The sequence below is a fragment of the Gossypium hirsutum genome, chromosome D02, assembly GCF_007990345.1.
Source record: "Gossypium hirsutum isolate 1008001.06 chromosome D02, Gossypium_hirsutum_v2.1, whole genome shotgun sequence".
Lineage (NCBI taxonomy): Eukaryota > Viridiplantae > Streptophyta > Magnoliopsida > Malvales > Malvaceae > Gossypium > Gossypium hirsutum.
The window spans coordinates 55,262,696-55,288,583 of NC_053438.1; the positions used below are offsets into that span (position 1 = coordinate 55,262,696).

The following is a 25,888-nucleotide window of genomic DNA, read 5'->3' on the forward strand; positions in this document are numbered from 1 at the left end:
AGAAAATTTCTAAAGATATTTTTTTGATTTACAACTTGACCAAAAGTTTAAAAAAATTACAAAATTACCGCACTAGTAATTTTTGTGAAAAATTTTCTAATTCAGAGCGAGTCCACACTGGGCAGATGTGAGCTTAAGGATAGTGGAGAAGATTGCTCGGTCGAAGCAATCATCCTAGATGAATAAAAAATGTACAATTTTGATTAAATGTTTATTACTTTAGATATCACAACCAAGATCTTATTTTGAAAAATTTTTAAAATTCTGGTTTTTCCTTAAATTTATTTTTCACTGCATTTTCTAAACCCATTTTTCCAACAGGATCGTAATACAGAAAGACAACTTATATTAGTAGATAAACCTAAATATATCCTTTGTGTAATTGGAAATAAGCAAACTGATTGAAAGACTAATATGTCATCTATGACGCCTAATTGGGGAGATGTTTTATCTTGGGCATCAGAATGGACGACTCCCAGAAGATAGAGACATGAATGTGACTGACTGGACTGATAGTACATCGGAGTGAACCGACAGTACATCGAACTGGACCTAAGGGGAATAGATTCTAAATCTGTTTATGAATTTATTCACTTGGGTCATTCATAGTGTGACATACCTAAATCCTGAGTGGATGACGGACTATGTATGCGTGACTCGTATACTTTGATGTAAGTAAAATCCTGAGTTCAAATTGATAAGGAATCGAAAGTTGGTGTATTGGGTATACGACTTCTGCAGCATGTAGCATCATTCACAACAGTGGAATTCATAGCTCGAGACATGGGTAAATGATATCCTCTTTGTAAATGACTTGATTACTATTTGATAGTAATTGAATTTCCATGAAGAAAGATATGATGGTTACCATGAGATAGAATAGGATCATATCGGGAGAACAGATATTATTCCAAAGAGATTAAGGTTATCCTATGAGGGTAACACTCTTATGACAAAGTCATTGGACGAGTAATGATCGAGTTGTTTTCGTAATGGTATGTCATTGGGGAGAGCTTAGTCACGATACTATAGTTGAATAACTTCATGACTAAATGAGTTTATAATTAATAGGTGAAAAGCTAGAACTTAATTATAAATCATTTGAGCCTCAATCGCATATGTTCAATCGATCACTCTGCTAGCTCGTTGAAACTAGAAATGAATTGCATGTTGAATCAAACGAACATAAATGAATAGAAATGGGAAATCATTTGGAAATGATTATGATTTTCTCCAAAATGAAAATGAAAATGGAGAAATTGAATCATATGGAAATGATTATGGTTTTCTCCAAAATGAAAATGAAAATGGAGAAATTGAATCATATGGAAATGATTATGGTTTTCTCCAAAATGAAAATGAAAATGAAAATGAAAAATGAAAATGACCTGAAAAATGAATTTATGTTTTTTGAATTAAATGAAGTTCAAAAATGAAAATAAATAATTTGGATCAAATTATAATGTATTGGGTTAAAATCCTGGGAAGTACTTATAATTGGACTCGATATGGAAGAGGCCCAAAGCCCTTCATGTTAAAGGGGTGGATGGCAAACCCTAGTAATATTAACTAGGGTTGCCACTACCTATACTTATAGTTAGACTAGGAGTTTGTTTTTCTAGTTGAAATAAACTTCTACTTTGTTTTTCTAGTTGTAATAAACTTCTACAATTCAACAAGAGTTGGTAGGACTATAGACACAAAATTAAGATATCACTACTTCGCTAAAAATATAAAGATTTTTATTCTCTAGGAATTAAATATATTTTTCAGAATAATGATTTTGTCAGTTTCTATTTGAGAATATATTTTTGTTTTTACATTTAAGAAAAGAAAACAATTTCTGATTCTATGTTTGATTCGATTTGTTTGAGCCCACACTTGAAGCAGTTTGTGGTACGAGAATATCGAAGAAGATCGTTTGGTTAAAAGTCGGGAACGGTAAGGACCCGTCTATCTGAAAACATAGGTGCGAATTCGATCTAGGGTTTATTGCTTTAAATATCACAAACTGTGTTAGTTTTCAAAATTTTTAGTTTCCGTTGTGCAAGAAAATTATTTTTGAATCAGATTTTTTCCAACACGACTCTCTACCTCGAATGTGTGAACCAGCCTCCGTTGTAACCACTAAACTCTCCTCTTTGTTGTACCACTGTATCAACATGATCATTCTCTTTGAAATTGGTATGTCGCTCTTATTACTTACAATTGATTCCACAATTTTTGTTTCGTAGAATTCTAGCTTCTTCACCCCATCACATTGTATAGAACATCAGCGTCATTCCTTCATTTTTTTAGTTTATAAAACTGGAAAAAAACACCATTAAGGCTTTAACTCTAAATTATCCATCCTATTATATGATAAAATGATATTATTGTTTTCAATTATCTTATGCAATCCAATATTTAATATTTTCCTTCACTCCCCACTTTCTATAACCAATCAAATAGAAAATTGCAACTACTTACAAGAAAATAAATGAGTTTTTTTTTTATAAAATTAATATAAGTTCAACTTACAAGATGAAAATCCCCAAAGGGTTTTCCAATTATCAAGTTTTTTATTATTATTTTCACCTAATAAATGAAAGAAAACTATGAGTTTTATTCTTGAAAACTATAAAAGTAATGAATAGTTATAACGACTCGATTTCCAGTGGTGCTGGAAATTATGGTTTTGGGACCTCGTTTTCATAAATCGAGCCTGTAAATATTAAATAAAGATATTTACAGAGTTATTATATATGTGAATTGAAATTTTGATAGTTAATTTAACCAAAATTGTGATTAATTAAGGCTCAGGGACTAATTTGTAAAGTCCAATCTCCATAGATTTTTAATTAGAAAATGGCTTTGAGACTAAAATTGAAATTAACCAATGGTCTAAATTGCAATTAACCAATGGTCCAAAACAACAATTAGACCATTCCAAAGTAAGTATTAGTGGATGGTATAATCATAAGGCTATTAACGTAATTAATTAAAGATTTATTTAACTAAATTAAGGTTAATTAACTTAATTAAGAAATTAATTTCACTATATAAGTGAAATTTCGATGGGATGAGAGATAAAACTCACCTTCCCCAACCAAATTAAATGAAAAGAATAAGGGTTGACGTCATTGTTAAGTTTTGGAAGCTTTTGGTCCTTAATTCAAGTAAGTCCCTAACCATTTTTATTTAATTTTTATAGATTTTTTTATCTTGAAAGCTTGATTAAGCTAATCCAAGGATCAATTTGATAAATTAGTGAAGTTTTGATGAGATTTCATTGTTGATAGTTGAAAGTTTTAGGTGTTAAATTGATAGAAATTAAGCTTAGTTTAAGAAAAAAGACTAAATTGTAAAGTTTAGTTGTTAGTTTTGTACATTAGGGACCAAATTGAATACAATGTAAAATTTAAAATAGGAATAAGAAATAGGAGGTCCCTAATTAGTAATTGTAAAATAAGATTTCAATTCGAAGCTTTAACTTTAAAGTTATGTTTGTCCTATGTTTAGGGATTAAATTGAATAAATTGTAAAATATGCTTGATTTTGTGATTGGTCTTGATTTGAATGGAATTTGATAATATCATATGTTTTATGATTTTTTTAGCTAATGTTGACACAGAACCATTGAGAAGGAAATACAAATCGAAAGTCGATGACGAATAGTTCATAATTTCGGCTTGTATTTATATGATTTGGGACCCATTTAAGTACTGCATATTTATGTTATTTTACATTATATATTATCAAGGTGATTCGTTATTGGATTATTGAATTGAATCGATATAGTTTAGATTGAATATCGACATAGGGACGAAATTGAATATAGTAGAAAGTTATATGAATTGATTGATATGTGATAATTGGTTTGGAATTGAGTTGGTATATGTTGTATATATGATGAATTGGTGGATTGATGGATTATTTGGACATGATTAAATATGGTTTGAATGATGTTTATCATGAATAAAGTGTGTGGTTACCTTATTAGTTATTCGGACTGTGTCGGATATAGTTGGCATGTCCTTGGTTTATATTATTGATTGAAAACCATCACCTTCAGAAAACCTGGGATGGTAGATTATACTTAGTGAGTCATCGTTTTTGGGTAACTCGGGGTGATAGATTAATCCGATTGAGAAAGCCATTGTTGCTAGGCAATCCGAGGTGGTATTTTATGTATATGGATAGAGTCATCGTTGCTAAGCAATCCTGTAACAGCCCGTTTTTGAAACCTCATTTTTTGATGATCGAGTCAGTAAAATATTAAGTATTAATATTTTTGAGTCTATTATAGTTATATTAAATTTTGGTCCAATAATTTAGTTGATTGAATAGTTAATTAGGGTAGAGGGACGAAATCATAAAAATTGTAAAACTTAATTGCTATAGATTTTTATTAGTTAAAAGACTTAAAAAGTGAAAGTACAAGGGTTTAAGTGAAAATTAATCACTATTTAAGTATAGTGGACAATTTATTAATGAATTATTAATAAATTATATGTTATTTTAATATTAAAATTAAGTTAAAATTTATTAAAACATAAAAATAAGGTTAATGGCCACTTTCATTCATCATTTTCAACCCATCACCACCGTTTCTCCATTGAAGAGAAAGCCAAAGCTTTTGAACAAGCTTTTCTTCAATTTTTAAGTTGTTTTTAATCTATTTCTTGTAATTTTATATGTTGCGAATTCTCCATAGCTCGTGTGAGCATTATCGAGTAAAGACTTGTCACTTTGGTCTCTATATGTCATCTAATACTACAATGGTTGTAATTACTATATAGTATAAATGGTTGTTTGGTATACGCTAATGGTTGAATTGAATGGAATTTTGGTATGTGAATTGTATAAGGTTCCTAGGTGCATGTTTGAAGTGATATAAATGTGGAATTGGTATAAGTCTTGGGTGTGAATTTGGTGCTAAACTTATCTATGGTTGGTTTTGATAATATAGCCATTTATAGATGGCTATAACTTAGTGTTCTGATTTTTTATAGCGAAACTATTTGGTTATAGTCTAAATTGGTATGAAATGGGATTAGTTATTTGAATTGATTCATGTTATGTGATAGTGCCATTGAGGCATGTTGCTTAGATGTTAGGTATGTTGATTTGTGGTATGTATTGGTAAGGTATTGTACATTTTAAACAGGCTTCAAATTTGATAGAAGTGTATGCATAATCCAATTAAGGTATTGATTTTTGTAGCTTACACCAAAAGGCACAATTTTTGCACCACACGGTTCGACACACGGGCTAGTGACATGGCCATGTGCTATTAAGAAATTAGGATGGATACATACCACATGGTTCCCGATTGTCACAGGGGCTGGCCACACGCCCGTGTAATCATTGTTGTATTGGTCATCTATTTTTCACACGATTTCAGTTTGTTACACAGCCCAACCACACGGCCGTGTGATTTTTAATGAATTTTTAGATTTAGGTCCACACGACTTCAGTGAGTTACATGGCCTGGATACATGGCCATGCGACTCCCTTACACATGGTCACAGCTTATTACATGGCCTAGGTATAAGGCCGTGTGACCCCTATTTTTAGAAATTTCTATACTTTTGTTAAGTTTTCAATTAATTCCTTATTTGTTCCCGGGTTGGCTTAAGAGCTTTCGCAAGCTCGATTGAGACTCAGATTTGTTTGTAAACCATATTATGCATGGATTATGAATTTTTATATTGTTTAATTGAATTTTTAAAGTTAGAAATGTATGCAATTTTCTCCATTAATTGTTGTAGCAACCTATAGCGAGGCCTGATGATCAGACCAAGTAAGAGGTGTTACAAACCTAGGATGATTGATCTGCGTATCCATTCCAATTCTGTGTATGGTTAATAGGGTTATAAATATAAGAATTGATAAATGATATGTAAATGAGTAAATGACATTGTAGTTAATATGTGACAATATTTGAAATGGGCAAAAACGAGCTTTAAAGGCCTATCTAGTAATAATAAGCCAAAAGGCTTGGGAATTATTGAAATGTGGTATTAATTGTAACATATTCTATATATTCTAAAAGTGATAAAATGAATAAGTATGAATCGAACTAGAGATGGTAAGTGTGTCACACCCGGTGTAACAACCGATTTTGACCCTAATCGGACAAAGTGGTTTTGGGACCACAAATTGGAGTCAGAAAAATATTTTAATATTATTTTTGATGTTTAAGGCATGTGAATTAATATGTGTGAAAATTTTGTATGAAAATTTGATCGTTTGAGTGCTCAATTTGATAAAATGACTTAATCGCATAAAATGGAAATTTAGGGGTTAAATCTAAAAGCACCTAATTGTTGTTGTCTTTTAAAATGGGAGGAGTTAAGAAGCAATTAGACCATGAAATAGATAGTGGGCGGCATATGACAAAATTGACCTTAATATATATTTTATATATATTTATTATAATAAGGTTAATTTAGTCATTTGGTAAATTATAATATATAATTAAAATAAGTAATGAAAATATGAATATCTTCATCTTTCTTAGCCAAATGTTGAACATGAAGAACTCATCCATGGATTTTTAAAGTTTCGACATTTCCATAGCTAGATTAAGGTATGTTTTGGTTTCGGTTTTTGATGATATTACGTTTTTGTGATTGTTGCTTCGTGTTCTATCAAACCCATGCTTTCATTTTAGAATTTGATGGTGATTTTGAGATGTGCCATTGATGAATGCTTGAGCTTTGTGATAGTTGATGATGAAATATGAAAGATATGTAAAAGATTAACATGTTTTGTCTTTAAATTTTTGGTGAAATTGAGTCATTAGGGATAAATTGTGAAAATAAATTTTTGAAGGACTAAAATGTGAAATAAATGAAACGTGTGGACTTGTATGAAGCCTATGAATATTCGGCCCTAGCATAGTGTGGCCAAATTTTGTGTATTTTGTGTTTTATGCAATAGGTACTAAATTGCAAAAACTGTAAATGTCAGGGGAAAATGGGAATTTGCCCATTTATGTGTTTTTGGACTAAATTGAATGAAATAATATTTAAAACAGTTCATTTGGAATATATTTAGATCAAGAACCAAAGAAATCGGAGTTGGATCGAGGAAAAACTAAAATCGTCGACTAATCGTCCGGTTTCAATCTTCACTGTCCGAGGTAAGTCTATTAGCAATTTAAAGTTATTAAATCAACATATATACATATATATCTATTGTATATTTGATGAGCTGTAATTAAAAATATATAAATTGAATTAAAGGTATGGATTTTATATATGTATATGTGAGGTTTTCGAATATATATGTATATACATGTATAAGTTCTTGAATTGAATTAAAGTTATGAATTATATATATGTATAAGTGAGGTTCGAATATATATATGTATATACATGTATAAGTTTTTGAATTGAATTAAAGGTATGAATTTTACATATGTATGTGTGTGATTCGAATAGATGTATATACATATACAAGTACTTGAGTTGAATTAAAAGTATGAATTGTAAATACTTATAAGATTTGAACATGGATTACAAACTTCTTGAGGTGAAGTTAATGTGTGAATTGTACATAAATGTTTCGAACATGTGTTTGCTATTAAGAATTATATGAGGAATCATTTTTGTATCTGTGATATTCAGGTTCTGTGCCTAGCAGGCTTAATGCTGGTGAAATTTTTCAGACTTAATGTCTAGCAAGCTTAATGCCGGTGTTCTGAGTCAAGTTTCAAGCCTAGCAGGCTATATACTGGTGAATCATTTAAAATATGTGTTTAGTAAGTTCTTTGTCAAAATAACAACAAATGAATTATAAAATTATAATAATTAAGTATGTGCTATTTATATCTTATTTGATAAGTATATATATGCATTTGGTTATATACCTTTGATGTGTATATGCATTCGATTTAAGTATTTGATAGGTATATATGCATTCGGTTGTACACATTTGATGTGTATATGCATTCGATTATAAGTATTTGATAGGTATATATGCATTCGGTTGTATACATTTGATGTGTATATGCATTCGGTTATAAGTAGTTGATAAGTATATATGCATTCGGTTATAAGTATTTGATGAGTATATACATACATTTGGTTATATACATTCGGTGAGTACAAATATTTGGTTATCAATAAAATGATCTAAGGTTAGCAAAAGTTTAAATAGTAATCATATGTGATATTTTCGATTTCAATAAATGTACTTAGGAAATTATATGACTCGTATATATTTTAGTTATGTTAAAGACTTACTAAGCTATATAAACTTACTTTTTTTTTACGTCTCTCTGTTTTATAGACTTAAAAATCAAGCTTCAAGCTCGGGGATTGTCAGCAAAGTTCATCACTCTATCTTCTGTTTCGGTATTTAAATGTTTGGACTCAACTTATGTCATGTATAGTCTGGATAATGTTTTGAATGTCGTATTTTGATATACTGTATATGTAAATAATAGCCATGCAAAAATGGCTTAATTCCTTATGGTTTAGTTTGTTTGCAGTGTTTATGTTTTGTTTTAAATGGTCAAAAGTAGGACATATAATTATGCATATTTGATTATAGTTTAGGCTTATTATATGTAAATATATGTGATGCACATGTCTTGATTTAAAATAGTTGATTTAGTTTTGGATTTAGTCAATTGGCCGAACATACATAAGGTAGAATGACATTTAGATTGAATGCTAATAGGTTATAAATAATGAGTTAGTATTAGTAAAAAATTTCGCATACTTGAAATAGGATTTGGATTTATTTTGTATGAATTCGGTTTTGGCATATCGATCAAAAGTTAAGTATGTTTTGGATGAAGTGATTGCTAAATTGAGTTCATGAAAAGGTGTCTATGTTAATAAAATGTTATGAAATAAATTAGTAATTTGCTTATGTATATATTTTATTATATGAGATTATAAATCATGTATAATTTGAAATTAAACCAATTATGTGTATTGAGATATTTGACTTGTAAATTGCACATTCGGCTTATGTTCTTTTTAAATAGATAAAATATATATTCATTTGTATTAGTTGGTACTATATTATAGTGTTTCGAATTTTAATATGTGAATATATGAATATGAATATGAATGAATAGTTAAGTTCAGGTATATTTTGAGTTAAACAAATTGCATGTAAATGGTTAAAATTCTTGAATTCAAATGAACGTTTGTTCTGAGTTGTGTTTTGTTCAGTAATGCCTCGTAACCTTAATTCGGTGATGGATACGGGTTAGGGGTGTTACATTTTAATTGGTATCAGAGCTACGGTTTAGTCGGTTTTAGGACTAACGTAGCGCATGAGGGTCTAGCCATACATGCCATAAATTATACTATGATAGTGTGATGACTTCTGACAATTTAAAATATGTTTTCGTATAGTAAATGGATCCCGATAGAGCCGTAGTAGATGATGTTGAAAGTGTAGCGCTTGCTCCCGTGCATGGGACAGCGCCAGTTGATTCTCGGCCTACCTCGAGTAGCCATGAGGGGGAGGCTAAACAAGCCTTCTATCAAATGATGAACGATTCATTTACTTAGTATATTCAAACTAATTCGGCTGTGCAACAACCCCCACCTCAGAATAATTCGTCTCTGATACTTGTGATACCTCCGATGGTTGATCTAATGAGGTTAAGTAAGCCCCCTATTGATAAAATTAGAAAATACGAGGCTGAAGAGTTCAGGGCCACAGTTAATGATGATGCTGAACGAGCTAAATTTTGGCTTGATAACACTATCCGTGTATTTGAAGAACTATCATGTACATCCGATGAATGTTTGAAATGTACCATATCTTTGTTACGTGTCTCTACCTATCATTGGTGGAATACTTTAGTGTCGGTTGTACCGAAAGTACGTGTCACCTGGGAATTATTTTAGATGGAGTTCCGCAAGAAATATATTAGTCAGAGATTTATTGATCAGAAACGTAAAGAATTTCTTGAACTTAAACAGGGTCGTATGATTGTCACTGAATATGAGCGAGAATTTGTATGACTTAGCAGATATGCCCGAGAGTGTGTGTCGACCGAAGCTATTATGTGTAAGAGATTTGAAGATGGGTTGAATGAAGACATTAAACTGTTAGTTGGCATACTTGAGATAAAAGAGTTTGTGATACTTGTTAAACGAGTTTGCAAAGCTAAAGAGCTTGGGAAAGAGAAGAGAAAAGCTAACTTTGAAGCTAGAGATTCCTGAAAAAGAACATTCAGTAAATCATTTCAGTCAACCTCAAAGAAATCCAGAGATGATCATAGTCGATCTAAAGCTACTACAGGCTTTTCTAGACGAGATCGAGATCGACCTCCTGTGAGTTCACGAGCCACTTCAATTGCTAGTGTTGGCAACGTGTGGCAGAATAGATCCGAGTGCAAGCATTGTGGTAAATGGCATCCTGGAGATTGCAGATTACATGATCGGTCTTATTTTAAGTGTGGATTGAAGGATCATTTTTTCCGGGAGTGCTCGATGTTAGCCGAGTAAAACACTGTTCAGAGTGCCAGACCGAGTAATATGTCAGTGCGAGGTAGACCACCCAGGCATTCGGGTAATGTAAGTGGCAGTCAGAGAGGGTCGAAAGATACGATAGTTCGATCTAAAGCTCTTGTACCTGCCAGAACATATGCTATACGCGTTCGCGAGGAGGCTTCTTCCCCAGATGTCATTAGTGGTACTTTCACTCTTTATGATACTAATGTTATTACATTATTGATCCTAGTTCGACTCATTCATATGTGTGTGAGACTTTAGTATCCAATGAGACTTTGCCTATTGAGTCTAATGAGTTTGTGATTAGAGTATTAAACCACCTGGGTCGATGTGTTTTGGTTGACAAAGTGTGTAAGAATTTTCCGTTAATGATTCGAGATTCGTGTTTTTCGGTTGATTTGATGTTGTTGCCATTCGACGAGTTTGATATAATTTTGGGTATGGACTGGTTAACCGTGCATGATGCTGTTGTAAACTGTAAACGAAAGACTATTGATTTACGGAGTCAGAATGATGAAATTATTCGGATTGAATCTAATGATCTGAATGGGTTACCAGCAGTGATATCCTCGATGTTAGCTCATAAATATGTGAAAAAGGGTTGTGAAGCTTAACTTGCTTATGTACTTGACTCTAAAGTAACTGAAAGAAAGATTGAATCAGTACCTGTTGTGTATGAGTATCCGGATGTGTTTCCTGAAGAATTACCGGGTTTGCCACCGATACGAGAGGTAGAGTTTGGGATGAGGTAGTGCCGGGGATGACTCCGATTTCAATAGCTTCGTACAGAATGCTACCGACCAAATTAAAAGAATTAAAAGCTCAGTTGCAAGAGCTGGCCGATAGGGGTTTCGCATGACCGAGTTTATCACCTTGGGGTGCTCCGGTTTTGTTTGTGAAAAAGAAAGATGGCATGATAAGAATGTGTATTGATTATCGTCAGTTGAACAAAGTGACTATAAAGAACAAATATCCGCTGCCACAGATTGATGACCTGTTTGATCAGTTGAAAGGGGCTTCAGTATTCTCGAAGATAGATTTGAGATCCGGCTACTATTAGATGCGAGTTAAAGATTCTGATATACCGAAGACTACTTTCAGAACCCGGTACGGTCACTATGAATTTTTAGTTATGCCTTTTGGTTTGACTAACGCTCCTGCAGTATTTATGGATTTAATGAACCATGTTTTTAGATCGTATTTAGACATATTCGTTGTTGTATTCATTGACGACATTCTGATCTATTCTCGTGAGGAGATGGAGCATATTGAACATTTGAGAATCATGTTGCAGACTTTGAGAGATAAACAGTTATATGCTAAATTCAGCAAATGTGAATTCTGGCTTCGGGAAGATGGATTTCTGGGTCATATTGTCTCAGCGGAAGGCATCAGGGTTGATCCGAGCAAGATATCGGCTGTCGAAACCATTTTTTTGAAAAACAAAAAAATTTAGTTGTTGACTTTGAAAATGAAAATGGGAGTCGCCACCGATCATTTATTGAGGTGTGATCGGCTCACCTTAAAAATGATTTTGGTCTGTGAAATTTGAGAAAATAGGTTCGGGAGTCGGTTACGCACAAGGAAGGGTTAGCACCCTCGTAACGCCCAAAATTGGTACTGAATTGATTGTTTAATGTCTTAAATTGGTACTTAATTGATTGTTTAATGTCTTAATGTCGAAATTTTGAAAATATTTTAATATACGATTATTTTAACTTGAATAAATTGAATTATAAAACTCTCTTATTTCAAAGAAATAAAATGTCACACCCAGTAAGTTAGGGCGCAACATTTTTAATCTTCAAAATTAAGTTTATCTTTTGACTTTAAAAACCCATGCATGTTGAGAAGGATATTTGGTTATTTGGGTCGAATGAAAAATCAAAACCCAGTAAGTTAGGGTTCAATTTCCCAAAATTCCTAAATACCGCATATTGCATTTATTTTTAGAAGAATCCTCGTCTCGAGAAAACAACATGTCATATCCAATGCATTAGGACACGACGTATCAAATTTTTGAGAATGAGCTTTTTTATTTACGTGTTTTGATTAAGGCATATCCTCGATTATTTAGATTCAACGAGGAAAATTGGAACCCAATACGTTAGCGCTCAATCTTTCGAAGATTCCAAATACCGAACTTTGCATTATCTTGAAAGACTTTTGTATAAAATGATTTTGGTCTTTAAACAATATGCAACCTGTGAATGAAATAAAAGGCGAGTGAATGATGACATACAACATAAAGGATGGTTTGTAAATAACATCAAATAATCAATAGATAAATACCAACAAGCATAGCAACAATAATCTCGAGCATACATTGTACCAATGCTATGAAAATTAAGGTACATAATAATATACGTATGTTAATTTAAATAAGTAATGCATAGGGATTTTAAAAACTTCGTAGAATAGTATATAATAGTACGTATAAAAAGGTTGAGATTAATGAAGTATATAGTAGAGTATTTTAAAAGATATAAGTTATATATGAAATAAAAAAATACGTAAGTATGAAATCAATGATATGTATAATAATATGTAAAAGTTGAAATATACAAAATATAGAGGAGGGTAATTAAAAAATAATTATGTACATATATATAATAATAGTATGTTAAAGAAAATGCTTTTATACAAATAAAAAATGTAATGAGTGAAATTAAAGAAAAAACATATTATAGAATAAAATATTAAAGAATGTATATATGATATAACGAATTTTCATGAAAATGATTAATCTAAGTGATAATGAATATATAACAATACATAATACAAAATAAATTTTAAAATAATAGAATATAATAGATTTTAAAGCAAATGCATAATAAATTTAAAATGGTTATTTATAATATCAATAAAAATATAATGAAATAGTATACTAATATATGATAATATAAAACTTAATATTAATACATGACAAGAAAAAAATATATATAAAGAAGTAAATAAATATATGTAGATTAGTATCAATGATATTATCGACAATCGTAATGATAGTAATATTAAAAATAATAATTGTAATAATAAGTATATTTAGTTGATAATAAATAAACATATATATAAAGCTAATTTGAAATTAAAACATAAAGTCAGGGAGTAAATACACAATAAAATGGAATAAAAGAGATCACATTGAAATCCACTTAAAATCACAGGGACTAATAAAGAAATTAAACGCACAAACTCATAATCAAATCAGATCACAGGAAACGGCACCGTTTCGAGCGTTTGTCTCCTCAACTGATAAAAGGACGAAATTGAAAACAAGATTGAATTATGCGGCGAAATTAAAAAAACAAAAAGATTAAATTGAAGTCAATCGAAAAAGATAGAAGGACCGAACACATAAATAGGCCATTGGAACAACATACGCGGATCCTCCCCGGGTTAGGTCACCGTGCGGGTCATGGTTACTGAACAGCCAAAACGGTGCCGTTTTGAAGCTATAAAATCCAACCTCAAACGGTGTCGTTTTAAGCATCGCACAAGTACTATCTAAAACCCTAAAAATAAAATCTTTTCTACCCCCCATTAAACCATCAGAAACAAAACCTAAATTCTCTCACCCTCCTCCACCGCTTCCAAACCCAAAACCTCATCAGACTCCGATTTGGACGGAGTAAACGAGGCTTCGACGGTGCTTGTACGAAGGTAAGTTCTAATCTCCCCCTTTTCCTTTTTTATTTTATGTATGCACTTATATATGATTAATAACAAAACAGAAAAAGAAAAGCAATCGGAAACAAAATGGAAAAGAGGAAAAATAAACCTTTTTTTTTGTATTCAATCTCTGTGTGTATGTACAAATGAGAAGCAAAAGAGAAAATAAAAAATCCCCCCCATTACAGGTTTTTGAAAGGATTTTTTATAGCCCCGAAACAAAAATGAAAAAAAAATACAAAACTCCTTTTTTTCCTTTCTTTTTCTCTACTTTTCTCTTGTTGTTTGTTTGTGTGTCTGTTGTAGGTACGGCCGTACGGAGGAGCGTGGCGTGGAAGCGCGCGTGTGGGAGGCTACTGTTGCGGCAGCTTAGGCAAATAGTTACTTTAGGGTTTTTTTTAGAATGTTTTAGGGCTAGGTAGGTGGGCCATTCGGGTTAGGCTAACTTGGGCTAGGGTTGGCTGATTTTGGTGTTATTGGGCCGCTCTAGGTTTGGGTAAGATTAGGTATTGGGCTGATGTAATTTGGAGTGTTATTTTATTTATTTATTTTATTATTATTTTAATAGCGGGCCGAGAAAATTAGGCCTATTACATCGGCAATAATGGATTGGAAACCACTGAAAAATGTATCTGAGATCAGAAGTTTTCTGGGATTAGCGGGATACTACTGGAGATTTATAAAAGGATTCTCGATGATGGCAGTACCGTTAACTCGATTACTTCAAAAGAATGTGAAATTCGAATGGACTGATAAGTGTCAGAAAAGTTTCGAACAGTTGAAAGCACTGTTAATAGAGGCACCGGTGTTAGTTCAACTTGAAACGGGTAAAGAGTTTGTGATTTTCAGCGATGGATCGTTAAACGGACTGGGTTGTGTATTGATGCAAGACAAAAAAGTTATAGCTTATGCTTCTCGATAGTTGAAGCTGCATGAAAAGAACTATCCGACACACAATCTGGAATTGGCAGCTATTGTGTTTGCATTGAAGATATGGCGCCACTATTTGTACGGTGAGAAATGCCGAATTTTTACAGATCATAAGAGCCTGAAGTATTTGATGTCACAAAGAGATTTTAATTTGTGACAACGGAGATGGCTTGAGTTGCTGAAAGATTACGAGTTTGTAATTGATTATCATCCGAGAAAAGCTAATGTTGTAGCTGACGCTTTAAGCCGGAAGTCCCTATTTTCTTTGCGGGCAATGAACACTCAGATGATGTTATGTGATGATGGATCCATTTTAGCTGAATTAAAAGCTAAGCCAATATTTCTGCAACAGATTTGTGAGGCTCAAAATGTTGATAACGAATTGATAGAAAAACGGGCTCAATGTGATGCGAATACTGATTCAGAGTTTTGAGTTGATTCTGAAGGTTGTTTGAGGTTTAAAGACCGAATATGTGTCCCGAGAAATTCAGAGTTGATTCAAATGATTTTTAATGAAGCTCATAGTAGTCGGTTATCTATTCATCTGGGTAGTACAAAAATGTAAAATGATCTGAAACAACTTTATTGGTGGCCTAGTAGGAAGCGAGACATTTCTAACTTTGTTTCGAAATGTTTAGTCTGTCAGCAAGTAAAAGCCGACACATGGCCGTGTCGCCCAGTTGTGTGTCTTACACGGCCACGTCACACGCTCTTGTGGACCTAAAATGCACCTTAAACAACATGTTTACCATTCCCTACTTGCTTGGACATTAAGCAGCTCAAAAACCTATCATTTAACCTATCCGAAATACGATCAAACATACTCCAAACATGCCAAAACAATCATCTTAGGTGCCTAACCAATGTAACATCATTGGTACCACATTTATATCATCAAAACCTATCAACAATGCATCATTCAAATCACTCAATTTAGCCTAGTTCATAACCATCTAAGTATCAATATTAAATTCACATACACCTAACAAGCCTTGCTTCAAAACAACATGCCAAATTATGGCTTCAAACACAAACATATGTTTATATATAGCAAACCAACATTATACTTAAACTTAATTACATCACATATACCAAATTAATTAAAAACCAAACACATCCTAGGTTTATGCCATCACAAAGATAAACTTCACTACATTTGAGATCGGGATCGTTGTTGGATGCTGAGTCGGCGATCAAAAGAGAAGTACCTAACCTGCGCACGGAAAACAAAACTGTACACTGAGTAAAACTCAATGATGTTTCTATAATCTGAACATTTAAATACATAAGATACATGAATACTCAATTTGAATTGTATAATCACATTACTATCTAAACAAGCAATTGTAATTTATCACCATCTCAATTTCATGCATAATACCTCATTATTTCATGATTTGCTCAACTTCACCAGTATTCTTCCATTAGTTGGTTTAACATATAACTCAATTAATATCACTTGCTATAAAAATAGCTTTTCATAGATCATTCAACAATTCATTTTCATAATGGCATAAACCAACTATATTCAATCCATGTGTACATTACTCATATATCTCATTTATGATCACAACATTTTCACCTTTTATATATAAATCCACTTTTCCATTTCCAGTTCACATATTTTTCCATTTCAATATCAATTACAAAGCTTTAATATTTAATTACCCCTATTAATATGACTCAGACTCGGACGGATAGACGGATCCAACCAACACACCAGTTTGGCACCCAATGCCTCATCCGATAAATCTAAAGTAATAACTGTGCCCAATGCTATATAAATTGACACCCAGTGTCTTATTGGTTAAACTAAAGCAAATTCGCACCCAGTTCCTCATCGACTCGAAGTCGAAGAAATCCCTGAACTCTTCCTATCCTATGGCATGCCATCTATATTTGACTTAGCCCGAAACAGTTAATAGGGTTTCAATTCAATTACAAATACATCCAATTTCCAAATCTCACATATGCACCTTATCACATTTAAATACATACTCATTTCAATTCAAATAATCAATACATTCATAATGTATACACCAATTCAATCCATTTCAGTCAACTATAATTTCAATTCACTATCGAAGTGCCAAAAATACTCACCTCAACCACTTACCATATGCATTAAATCAAAATACAACAATTAACAACTAGGTTCGGATTATAGAAATACAAACTGTGGATTTCGAGCTATTCAACGTTGATTTTATCTTTCCCCTTTTTAGTCGAGGATTCAGGTACGACGTTAGCTACGGAATTAAAACAATTAAAATACATCAATACAACGCAATTCAATTTCACATTGAATATTTTAATTTTTACTCAATGTTTGCTTAAATTCCAATTTAGTCCTTAAACCGAGACTAATTTTTATTCTTCTCATTTAATCCTATATTTTTATACTAATTTCACTTTAAGCTAAATTTAGCTTTATATTTTCAATTAAACCCTTAAATTTTGATTTTTTCACAATTTAGTCCCTATTACTTAAAATTTACAATTTGTTCTACAATTAAATCCTTTTATGTTTCTAGCTTAAAAATCTATCAATTTAATCCCTAATACTAAAGCTATTCAACACTAACAACATTTAAAATCTTAATCAATGCTAAAATTTCAACATGAGTCGGGTAGTACTTAACATCGGGATTCCAAAAATATAAAAATTACAAGAAAGGGACTAAATTGACTAACCAATCGAAGTTGAAAAGTTTGAAACCCTTAGGTTGCCGTCCCACTCTTCTCTTCTTTCTTTTATTTTCTATTCGAATTGCATGCATATTTTTAACTTTTAATTTATTAACTATTATAATATATATAATAAGTTTACATATATATATAAATATGTATTCATCATTAATGCCGTCCACTTAATGGAACAAAGGCATAATTGCTTCTTTGGTCCCTTTAATTTATTTTTAATATATAATTCAACTTTTACTCTATACGCGATTTAGTCCTTATACTATAATAATTCTTAATTCATGTAATTTCACTTAGCTGAAATCTAATTAACTACACAACTAACTTCATAAATATTTTTAATAAATATTTATGAGTCCAATTTACAGGAACAGAGTCCCAGGAATGCATTTTCTGACACCCCTGACTATCAGGTCATTACACATTCAATGGTTTAAACATCATTCAAATGTACATAAACATGCCATTTTCAAAAACCCTAATTCATCTAACCAATATGTCATTTAAAGGCACCACAATTGTTTCAAAACATTATGGATTAAACCAAAGCAACTTGATCATATCACAAGCACCTAACCAGTTCGAACACTTACCAAAACACATCACAATGAACATTTTCAATCCATCACAAATGTAAGGCCCAATTTCTGCCCGGGGCCCAAGTAACAAAACAAAAATAAACCCAAAAAATAAAAAGTCCATTTACAAACCAGCCCAATTTTCAACCCAATACCCCATCACATACCCAAACCCAATTTTTTACCCCAATACCCCAACCAACCCTAGCCCACAAAGAACAAAACTTTTCAGCAAAAAAAAAACCTAGCATAGCCTCCAGCGCTGCACACCCCTGGTCAGCCTTCAGCGCCACCGCCGCTCAGCTCGCCAATCACCGGCCTCCTGACACCTGCAAAGCACCCATAGCACGTAAGCAGAGAAAACAAAGAGGAAAATACAAAGCAGAAAACAACAAAGACGAACAATCCAAAATGCAAAACGACAAGAACAATAGATCTAAGAGTTTGAAATCGGCTATAAAGGCCAAAGCTGGTCATTGTTTCGTTCTTCTTGGGTTTTCTTTGTAAAAAACGCGCATCAGAAATAAATAACAGAACGGAAGATTTTTAGGTTAAACCTTCACTACTTCTTTTTTGTATTTTTATTTATTATTTTATTTATTTATTTATTTTACAACTTTGTTTTAACAAAAAAGGGGATAACATAGAAAGAAAATAAAGGAGGAAGGGGCTTACCGAAGATACCTCTCGACTGCGCTGTCGGTGAGTGGTTCTGTTGTTGACCCGAATCCGAAAAGGGGGGCTATGAGCCTCTGTCTTGGCACTCATGGGGGTTCAAAGACTCAAATTTTCAAGTCGCCCGAAAGCTGGGCTTTAAAAGCCCTTCGTCATAGTTCGCCAGCCGTCGGTTTAGTGGCGGTGCGATAGACAGATGTGCGGCGGTGAGAAGTCCAACCGTTGGAGGGCATGGGGAGGCTTTGAGAGGGTTGCTGCAGATTTTTTTAGTGTGGGGGGAGGAAATGAAAAGAATAAAAAAAAAGGGTGTTTAAATCGCAATAAAACGACGCCGTTTCGACCCTTAGGATCCGCGCACAACCCGACCCGCCTATGGGATCCACGCGTTTCTGTTGAATGGGAAATTTTCGCCCTTGGTCCCTCCATATTATTGTGTTGTTTTAATTTAATCCTTCTGCTTGTTTCTTTATTGTTTTTAATTTGGCCCCGCAATTTTGCTGCATGTTCCAATTTAGTCCGCGCATAAATGCTGCGCTTCAGGACTTGGGCATATTGCCCGATCAGTCTTTCGCACTTTGCGTGTGCTTCATTTCAGCCCCCTGAACCTTTTATTTGCGAATTTGGCCCCAAATTATTGGTCTGATTTCAATTTGATCCTTAGCCTTTTAAACTTCAAGTTTTTTTTTTATTTTTTATATAAATATACATATTTAAAAATCAGTTTTATTTAATATTTTATTTAATGTTATTTACTTATATATATTTTAACTTCAGATTTTGTCATATACATATACATGCATACATTTTATAATACACATACAGTTTAATTAATACACATACTTATACATGTTTATATTCTATAATCTATATGCATTTTTTTATATATCTATGTATATACATACGAATTTTATACTTTATAATTTTAAAAAATATATATGCATATATATGTTCTTATAACTTATACATATATTTTATAATTCCTAAAAAATACATTTATTATGTTTTATCGTTTTAAAATATGTACATGCATACATATATTTTTATGTAATATTGACATATATTTTATGATATACATATATACACGTTTTTTATTTTATAAAAATTGTCCACATAAATATACATATGTCTTTTCACATTTTTTTTAAATTTTATTCATCTTCTTTAATGTTATTATTATTTATTTACTTATTTACGTGTTTATTATCATTTCAAAAGGACATTTTAGTTCTATTCGTTTATTTACTTGTTATTAAGTGATTGATTCATCTCTTATATTTATTTATTCCATTTTTGATGATTGTTTGTATTATTTATCCTTAACTCGTTATATTCGTTATTGTTTTGTCACACATGTTACCACCATGCATCAAAAGGAAATTTTTTTAAAATAAGGCAATATTTCGCATTTGGAAAATCGAGAAAACGTGCCCTAACGTGCTGGGTTTTGATTTCTCGTTCGACCAAATGGCCAAATATCCTTTTAGACTTTCCAAATAATAAAGGCAATATTTCGTATTTAGAAATTCGAGAAGTCGTGCCCTAACTTACTGGGTTTCGATTTTTCTTGCGTTGAACCTAAATAACCGAATATCCTTTTAAAATTAAAATAAATGAGGTTTAAATATAAAAATAAAAGGAAAGCTTACTCTAAAAAATACGAGGTGTCGTGTCCTAACTTACTGGATGTGACATCTTGTTACTTCGAGATAAGGAAGCATTTTTCATTTTTTTATTAATTCGAGTATTTTTAAAATAACACAATAAAGATGGATCGTATTTTTTAAAAATTCTTTTCGAGTTTTTGATCTTCGACACTGAGACATTAATTAATCAACTAGGTACCAATTTTGGGTGTATCGAGGGTGCTAATCCTTCCTCGTGCGTAATCGACTCCCGAGCCCGTTTTTTTAATTTCGTAGACCAAAATCGTTGTTTTAATAAAAATTAAATCGTTTATTAAAAACAACCTCTTTTTGGTGACCCGATCACACCTCATCAAAAAAGATTGGTGGCGACTCTCATTTTAATTTTCGTTTTCAAAATCCAAGTTGACCCCGTTTTCAAAAAAAAAATGGTGTCAACAACAAACATACAAAAAGACCTTATATACAAGCACATTAAAAGTGACCAAAATGACATATCTTGGTGAAGTGTTAAGGTTCACCAAACCAAACATAACTTCCAAAAGCTTAAACATACAAACACATTCATCACACATCCATGAATTACCAATCCAAAAGACTTATACATGTCATTATTAAACTTGAACAAAATACTCAAAATCTACCGAAATAGTTGCTGGATAGTGTGATAGGTCTCCGATGAGTTTCCAACCGATCGAGCTTCTGATAATATATAAAATAAAGGAAAGTAACTACCTAAGCAACGAGGTTTTAGTAAGCTCGTATAAATTTAAACATAACTTACCATTTCATTAGTACAAATCATAAATTAAGCATAAGTCATTACCTATGCCATAAGCTTATTATAAGCCTATACAACATCATCAACTCACAAGTTAGTACACTTGTTCATGATTCAAATGAATTCAACCAAAACATAAGTAAAATTTCATATATAAATACATCATTTAGCTCATAAATCTTTCCATAAGACCATGATTCATTCCATTTGCATACTTATCATTTCATTTCCTTTTCTTACACATTGAACCATCTAGAATTACATCGGATACTCGGGAATGCTCACACATAGTGTGCCTTTCCATATAGTCATAACCTTTCCTTTACATCAATGCTCACACGAGTTGTGAAATGGGCCCACTTACACGAGCTGTGGGTCAGAATGTAAGCTACATGATGCTACTCACATGAGCTGTGGAGAATCCGCAACAAATGCAGGACCTCAGCCATCGGTAAGAAATTTAAAACTAGCACCCGAAACATGAAATCCCTAATGACATGTCATTTGTATCCTAAGAATTCTTAAGGTTCAACCGGGACTCGTCATCCGTCAATTCATCATAACATGAATACATTTATATACGTAGATTAATTATTATTAAAACAACATATCATATATTCAAATTTAGCTAACATTAAAACGATCACAGTTCATACGAACTTAACTCGATAATAAAGTCGTAGAAGTGGAATTCGAACTAATCCGAAGCTCTAGCTTTTCTTCCATTTAAGTCCTATTGTGGTTTATCTTGATCTAAATAAATAATTTCATTCAATTAAGCACTTTTATAATTTAATTTAATCCATAACTCATATTTATGCAAAATTATAAATTTACCCCTAACATTTTAACTTTTCACAATTTAGTCCTTAAGCTTATAATTTGAATATAACTCATTTTAACCTAAATCTAACTTAAAATATGTTACAAGGGACCTTGAAAAAACCCATTATTACCAAAATTTTGCAACAAAACCCATGAATTTATACGTTTAACAATTTAATCCCTGTTTCCAAAATTCAACAAAAATCACTTAATAGAACATGTTTATTTTGCAAAAAATATTAATAATCTATAAAATAACACAAAAACAAATTCAAAAGCATCCATAGCAAGTCCCTCAACCTTTAATAGTTTTGCAAATTAACCCCTAGGCTAGCTAAACTAAGCTAAAATAAACTCAACTTTTACACTTTTTATGATTTAGTCCTTTTTACCTAATTAACCGTTTAAATATCAAAATTTCTTAAATAAATTTTAACACGGCCTTAATGTAATCTCGTAAACATTAAATAAATATTAAAATAATAATTTACTTGTCAAAATTATGGTCTAGAAACCACTATTTTTGACACAACTGAAAATAGGCTGTTACAAGTAATGCTTACAATAAAGACAAATGAGAAAAGAAGTATCCAAGGATCACACTTAAGGATCCTCCATTAAGGGACCGCCAAAGGGCACAAAATGAAACTTGGATGTGAAAAAGAAAGAGATACCCAAAAAGAGTACTCCAGTGATAGATGTGTCTGTCAAGACTATTTCTCTTGAAGTAAATGATATTTCTAGTATAACCTCATAGAGTTAGATCCATAGGGTAAACCTCATAAATGAGACACAAATTGTGTTCAAAAAACATTCCATTAATGGTCTTTTATGGACGGATACGTTTCACCTTAAAAGAAATGTATCACGATTAAAGAGCGTTACAAGGGAGTGATCCAAACAACATTGCAACTCGAGTGCAAGGTAGAAGTAAAAAAGGATGAAGCAAGGTTAATACAACCAATGTGGTGTGACCCTTTTTTAGTAGGCCTTATGAGTGGAAAATTAGAGTATTCATTAGAGTTATGACGCTTACAAACCAGAGTAAAACTAAAGGATAATCTGGATAGAAAGTATGTAACAAATAGTGTGAATCTACAAGCATGACGGAAGGTCTATGAATCACCATAGTGTGATGGCTGGTCATAAACTTAACCGAGTAATGGTCATTAAGCGATCGATCCAACAGGAAGGAAAAATAGAAAATTGTCTTGGAGTCCACCACTCCAGATGAAGCATAAGCATCTAACCCTAACAAGGTGTAGTGATTTGCCCCCTTTCAGTTAAAACATCGGCAATATGAGGTTTAGTTATGTTATATATATAAAGAAACTCGTTAAGTTCTTTGAACTTACAGGATTTCAGTTCATGTTTACATGTCTAAGTGGGGGATTAAGGAACTCAAGAAAGGATCGTGTTAGATCCAAGATCATCGTCAAGAAGGTGTCATGCACTTAGGAAAAAGGGTTAACTTAAATGCACCACCTCGGGGGTTGAATATATTGCAACCAAATAACTTTTGTAGAGTTTGGAAATTTTGAAATACTAAACTTTTGTTTTAAATTTTATGATTTTTGTTGTAAGTATAGTTATTATTTAATAAAGTATATCTCGAGATTTTCAAGTTTTTAATTTGATATTTAGTCTAAATCAGCGCATTTGTGGCACCCCACTCCCGGATTCGACGAATGGGTCAGGTGAGGGTATTACAAAATGGAAAAAAAACCAAATGGTATTTGAAAATGGTAGGTGGTTGCTAAGCTTTTCTATATATGCTCAAATGAATTGGTTATAAGTATGGTTATATATACATATTTATAATGATTTGGAAATGAAAGTGTTATGGCATGAGACTCGAATTTGTATTGAATTGGATATAAATGTATGCATATGTTTAATTTGGTAATTTTACCTTGAATCATGGAAATACCATTGAGCGTATTTGCTCAGCGTACGGTTTGTTTTCTCCGTGCGTAGGTATAACAGATTTTTGATAGTTCGAATGGTTATCTCAACATCCAACAATCAATCCCTCGACTCAGCAAAGTTCGTATATTACTGTTTTGATAAGGTGTGGCATGTACCTAGTTGTGTCTATTTTCGGTATATCATTATGTCTATGTAAACTTTTGAGTAGAAATTGATATATGTAGAATTGAGTATTTAAATTGCTATATGTACATAAATAAATCAAATGGTTTGAAATGTGTTAAATGCTACAATGTAAATAGTTTTGGTGAATTTGGTATGTTTATATAAAACATATGTGAAGATTAATTGATAAGAAACTTGTAGGTGTTAAGACTTTAGTATATTGATAAATAAGGGTTTATGATCATTGTTTGAGAATTTCAAGGATGTGAATGTATATAATTGTTGATTGGAAAAATTGTAAGTCATGGTTCTCTAGAAATTGTAGAAACATGTGATGTCGCGACGAGATCATGACTCCAAGCCACGGTGTGACGTCATGCATGGATAGTTGAGACAACACCAAACAGTATGTTGTATCACGACGTTAACTGGAAGTTTTGCCAACATTACAATTTAGTACTACTTCGTTCTCGGGTTAGCTTTAGAGCTTTCGTAAGCTCATATAAGACCCAAAAATGATTATACGTCATATTTTATACTAATATTAATTGCATTTACATTTTAATTGGTATTAATTGAATATAATTTGATCATAGTTGCTTCAACAATGAATGTGGCACATTGTAGCTTAGACCTGACGGTCGAGTCAAGTATAGGGTGTTATAAGAGTAAAGTTATAAAACAAAATGGAAGAGGAAAGTAGGAGGTGAATAAAAATGACATATAATCTATAAAGGATCAAAGGTAGCAAAGACTTGGTTCCAAGGAACAATAAGAAAAGAATCCAAATAATTAGGTTAACAAGAAAGTTTTGATGTTTTGGAGAGGACGATAAAATGTGACTAAAGAAAAAAAGCCTATTGATTTAAGCATTTAAAAAGGGTGATAACTACAGTGGGATCCATTGCAATCTACGGATAGAAATAGAAAAGAGGAAATGAGGTTGTTGTAGTTGTTAGATGAAGCCAAGTTGGAAGCGCTTGGGAAATGTGAGTGTACTGTTTCACCAATTTAATCAGTTTCAAAACTAGAAAAGAAGGTAGAGAAACCCAAAGCATCAGTTGTAGAGGAAGCATTTCCATTTCCATGCAAATGTTGGAGATAGACAAAAAAAAAGCATGAATTGAATTAGAGTAAACGAGAGATGGAAAAAATTTAAAGGAAGCACATGAATACTTAACCTTAATTTTTAAAAAATTCAAACATGAAGAAAGAGAATAAGGATTTTTTTTTGAATTTCTTGTCGTCTATTAGGTATTATTTTTAGTTTCCAACAAAATTCACCTTCTTCATTAATAATAAGGTTTGCCACCATTTCAACTTTTTCTTTGTTAATAGTATTTATGATTTAAGGGTTTTAAAGTTGTGAAGTCGATTTTAGTGAATGATTGTAGTATTTATTTATTAGGCAAAATATTTTTGAATGATATTTTGTGATCTAGTAGTTACATTCCATAGTTGCATATAAAAATGGCAGAAGGAACTAGAAAAAGTCGTTAACAATTAAACTTCGATTTA

General features: G+C 32.0%; 1 long non-coding RNA gene across 1 annotated transcript; it reads right to left on the minus strand.

Annotated features, from left to right (window-relative positions):
* Nucleotides 1-18,292: 18,292 nt before the first annotated feature.
* On the minus strand, nt 18,293-19,676 carry LOC107908299 (uncharacterized). The gene is made up of 2 exons (XR_001686963.2): nt 19,028-19,676; nt 18,293-18,681 (listed from the first exon to the last, which is right to left on the minus strand). It is a non-coding gene; the product is annotated as an uncharacterized lncRNA (long non-coding RNA).
* Between the last annotated feature and the right edge of the window lie 6,212 nt (nt 19,677-25,888).